Genomic DNA, 5000 nt, shown 5'->3' with positions numbered 1-5000 from the left:
CAGGTGGAGAGACAAGGTGTTGGTGTTGGTGTATACTTGCGTGTGTGTGCAGCACAGACTGGAAAACGTTTCTGTAAGAGTTGGAGATACTCTCAGAAAGAATGGAAGCCAAAAGAGAGAGTAGAAGTCTGCAAACTAAGTCTGCTTGAAGGTGCACTGTGTAGGATGGTGGCCAGAGTAGGTATTGCAGCTACAACTCAGTGAAGCTGTGCCGTCGACGGCCACATTTGATCATTTCATGAGTATTTTCTAAATAATTAATTACTCTTTACTAGTATGACCAAAGTACTGTAAGTTTTTCAGCTAAAAAACATCTATATATGGTGGTAAGTATTAATGAAAAAGGTAACGTGTGAATCGTCAGCATGAATTCTGGAAATACTTAATATTACATAGTGCACCTTTAAAGGGACACTGCTGGAAATGGTCAAAAAAGGTACTGCAACTATGCTGCTCATTGAACCTGGGCTGCCTATTGCCAAATTTGATCTTTACATGAAAGTAAATAAGTAATAAACAAATATTTTCTAGTATGGTCCAAGTAGAGTCATTTTTGCAGCTAAAAATGGCTATTTTTGGAAATTCAAAATGGCGGATCATGGAGAAGATCCCCCTTTCCGTGTATGAAAAGTGCAATTTTCAGTCATCATGAATACTTAGAATTTGAGGGTGGTGGTAAGTATTCACGAAAAAGGTAACATTTGTGAATGGGCATGAATTCTGGAAATAAACTACAACAAATATTACACAATGCACCTTCAAATAAACCGTCAGAGTTGCAGTGAGCAGACTTCTACCGGAGAGAGTAGAGAGAGAGAGGTTCCATTGGCCCATTGTTTCCGGGTTCTATTATCGGGGGGGGGAAATCCCCCTTTAGGCAGACCTAGGCAGACCTGAGGACTGTTCTATTCAATGCTAGGAGCATTATGACACGCCCCTTTAGGCAGACCGGAACCTGGTCACATTAGGTGCCCATAGAAACCTATTATGTTGGCATATCTCTATACTTAAAGAATCTCTGCTTCTACTCTTCTAGTCTTATGATAGATACTTTGTCCTCCTCAGGGTGCTGGGATGTGCATGTACTCTTTCAAAGAATGTAAGTAGAACAACAGACAGAGTCAGTTGACAGTTTTAATCTATTCTTGGCAAGACAACAATGCATTTCTTTTGTTATAAAACAAATACCTGACTAGTATGTTTGGGTGGAGATTGGAGCAAAACCATTATTCCAACCAAAAATACTTGAACAAAGAAAGATTATGTGTGTGGACAAATAGACACATGTCTTTTCATTCATGGGAGCCACTGACTGGAAATGGTGTGCATTATTATTTTTTGGTAATTGTTGCCAGGGCAATTTGTCAAATAGGCATGTGCAGTATTTGCAAAGCATGGCATCATTTGGACAGTAATTAAACATATTGTGAGCCATCCTCCCAGTGTGTGTGTGTGTGTGTGTGTGTGTGTGTGTGTGTGTGTGTGTGTGTGTGTGTGTGTGTGTGTGTGTGTGTGCGCGTGCGTGCGTGCATGCGTGCGTGTGTGTGAGCGTGCGTGCGTGGGTGTGTGCATGCATGCACACACGTGTGTGTGTGTGTGTGTGTGTGTGTGATCATGTATCTGTGTGTGTGTGTGTGTGTGTGTGTGTGTGTGTGTGTGTGTGTGTGTGCGTGAGTGCGTGCGTGCGTGCGTGCGTGCGTGCGTGCATGCGTGCATGCGTGCATGCGTGCGTGCGTGGTTGTTAGGTGGGGAGAGGGGAGCCCATTTGGACAGATGCCAGCTTGACCAGATTGAAATTTATTTTGTAAACACTCAATTCAGCACCAACAAATTAACATTACAAAGCCAGAAAGCCTGCATATTTTTACGCGGGGAATGCGAGAGACCAAGGCTCAGGTGCAAGATGTTTTCCAGGCTACAGTTCCACTACGGCAAGGATATTTCTTGGTGACCTTGAGTTGTTTGCACAGTCTGAGTTTGGAATTGTTTTGGGAAGATGGAAATGTTGCAGAGAAAAACACTGTTTAGGAATACACAAGACTGACTACAGTAGCTTTAGCTTGCCATGCCCAACTGTTTCTCATCACTAGAAAATGTGCACCTAAAAGTTTGCATTGGATACTATCTATTAGATATGCACCGGATCCTGATTTTTAGGATCCTGCCGGATACCGGATCCACTGCTTGAGATCCTGCCGGATCCAGAACCGGATACCGGATCCTACGAAAGGGTTGAAACACATAGCCAACTCGCACACGTGGGCCCTTTTTATTACGTTGGCACAAACTTTTTTTAAGACAAATTGGCTTACTGCCACACTGCCTTCAACCGCTGTTTCCAAAGGGCTTTCACTCCATGCAGCGATTGGGGTTGTGAAAGACTGACTGAAAAGCCTAGGCTGCGTAAAAAGTAGAGATGCCCCAGATCCTGATTTTTAGGTAACTGCCGGATACCGGATCCACTGCTTAAGATCCTGCCGGATCCGGATAGTCTGAAAAACCCTATTATCCTACCGGATCCGGAACCGGATCTTGGATCCTGTACATCTCTACTATCTATTGTGTGTCTCTGTAGTGTGGGGGCTACACTGTGTTCACATCCATCATCCAGTTTACACAATCCCTCTCTCTCTTTTATATACATTTACTTTACCTATACCTCTACTTATATACAGTGACTGTGTCACAGAGACATAGACAGTCTCTTGTCGGCCTTCAGTCAGGCCCAATTTAGATGGACAAAAGCTGCCAGTCTGCCTTTGAAGATGAATAGCTACAGTATTGATTTTTATAAATCGCTTAATGCTGTCACTTAGTCTCAGCACTTCTCCCACCCCTCCATCCCACTATTCTCTCTCCACTCCACACCCCTCTCCTCTCCTTCCTCCCCTCTCCCACACCTCTCTCCTCTCCTCTCCTCTCCTCTCCTCTCCTCTCCTCTCCTCTCCTCTCCTCTCCTCTCGTCTCGTCTCGTCTCGTCTCGTCTCGTCTCGTCTCGTCTTGTCTTGTCTTGTCTCGTCTCTACTTCTCTCCTCTCTTCTCTCCTCTCTTCTCTCCTCTCCTCTCCTCCTTCCCCTTCCCCTTCCCTCTCCTCTCCTCTCCTCTCCTCTCCATTTCCTCTCCTCTCCTCTCCTCTCCTCTCCTCTCTTCCACTACTCCTGTCCTGTCCTCTCCTCTCCTCTCCTCTCCTCTCCTCTCCTCTCCTCTCCTCTCCTCTCCTCTCTTCCCACCCACTCTCCTCTCCTCTCCTCTCCTCTCCTCTCCTCTCCTCTCCTCTCCTCTCTTCCACTCTCCTCTCCTCTCCTCTCCTCTTTTCCCCTCTCCTCTCCTCTCCTCTCGTCTCGTCTCGTCTCGTCTCGTCTCTCCTCGTCTCTCCTCTCCTCTCCTCTCCTCTCCTCTCCTCTCCTCCTCTCCTCTCCTCTCTTCTTTCCTCCCCCTCTCCTCTCCTCTCCTCTCCTCTCCTCTCCTCTCCTCTCCTCTCCTCTCATCTCCTCTCCTCTCCTCTCCCCTCTTGTGTCCTCATCTCCATACTCCTCTCCTCTCCTCTCCTCTCCTCTCCTCTCCTCTCCTCTCCTCTCCTCTCCTCTCCTCCACACTCCTCTCTTCTCCTCCACACTCCTCTCCTCTCCTCTCCTCTCCTCTCCTCTCCTCTCCTCTCCTCTCCTCTCCTCCCACACCCTCTCCTCTCCTCTCCTCTCCTCTCCTCCTCTCCTCTCCTCTCCTCTCCTCTCCTCTCCTCTCCTCCACACCACTCTCCTCTCCTCTCCTCTCCTCTCCTCTCCTCTCCTCTCCTCTCTTCTCCTCTCCTCTCCTCTCCTTGCCTCTCCTCTCCTCTCCCCTCCTCTCCTCTCCTCTCCTCTCCTCTCCTCTCCTCTCCTCTCCTCTCCTCTCCTCTCCTCTCCTCTCTTACCAACCATTTCTCTCCTCTCCTCTCCTCTCCTCTCCTCTCCCCTCCTCTCCTCTCTTCTCCTCTCCTCTCCTCTCCTTGTGCTCTCCTCTCCTCTCCTCTCCTCTCCTCTCCTCTCCTCTCCTCTCCTCTCCTCTCCTCTCCTCTCCTCTCTCCTCTCCTCTCTTCCCATCTCTCCTCTCCTCTCCTCTCCTCTCCTCTCCTCTCCTTTCCTCTCTTCTCCTCTCCTCTCCTCTCCTTTCCTCTCCTCTCATCTCCTCTCCCCTCCTCTCCTCTCCTCTCCTCTCCTCTCCTCTCCTCTCCTCTCCTCTCCTCTCCTGGCTCTCCTCCTCTTTCGCTCCCTCCCCCTCTTTCTGTCCCCTGCTTTTCCTGTGACAGAAGCTGGGCTCATACTCAAGGGCAGATGTGTATTTGTGTGTGTGATTTTGTGTGGGCATTCGCAGTGTTGCCAGATTGGGCTGTTTCTCGGCCAATTGGGCTGCTTAGGATGGCCTTGTGCGGGTAAAAATGGTATTTAGCAGAGAAACCCGCCCAATTTTTGCCATAGAAATCAGTAGAATTGGGCGGGATTTTGTGCTTCTAGGCGGGTTTTGAGCATTTTTTGGGCTGGAAATCATCAGCCTCATCTGGCAACCCTGGGCATTCGTGCATGCGTGTGTGTGTCTATGTGTGCGCGCGAGTATGCTAGCATGGATATATGAAAGAACAGTAGGTATGGTATATGTGAAAGACTGTATGCTTGTACTGGAAATATGTGTGTTCATGTGGGTGTTGGTGTGTGGAAGTGTATGCCTATTGTATGTATGTGCACTTACAGTATGTCTTTGAGTGTGTGTGTGTGTGTGCGTGCATGCATGTGTGTGTGTGTGTGTGTGTGTGTGTGTGTGTGTGTGTGTGTTTGTGTGTGTGTGTGTGTGTGTGTGAGAGAGTTGGTGTGGGAGTGGGTATGTGTTGGTATGCGTGTAGTATTATGTGACCACTCTAGCTGTGTAAGCTTTATATCAGCTCTTTTTGACCAGTGTCACTTGCACCTAAATCAGAGCTCTGTGTGTGTGCGTGCGCCCGCATGCATTTGTGCATATGTGTGTGTGTC

General features: G+C 48.1%; 1 protein-coding gene across 1 annotated transcript in view; it reads left to right on the top strand.

Moving 5' to 3' along the window:
• The window catches only part of LOC134452016 (roundabout homolog 2-like), a 261747-nt gene that overhangs the window by 181916 nt on the left and 74831 nt on the right, over window positions 1–5000 (top strand). The window lies entirely within an intron of this gene.

This window comes from Engraulis encrasicolus, chromosome 7 (genome assembly GCF_034702125.1).
Source record: "Engraulis encrasicolus isolate BLACKSEA-1 chromosome 7, IST_EnEncr_1.0, whole genome shotgun sequence".
Classification (NCBI taxonomy): domain Eukaryota; kingdom Metazoa; phylum Chordata; class Actinopteri; order Clupeiformes; family Engraulidae; genus Engraulis; species Engraulis encrasicolus.
Note: the sequence above shows the minus strand (reverse complement) of the source record. Positions and strands in the feature narration are given on the sequence as shown.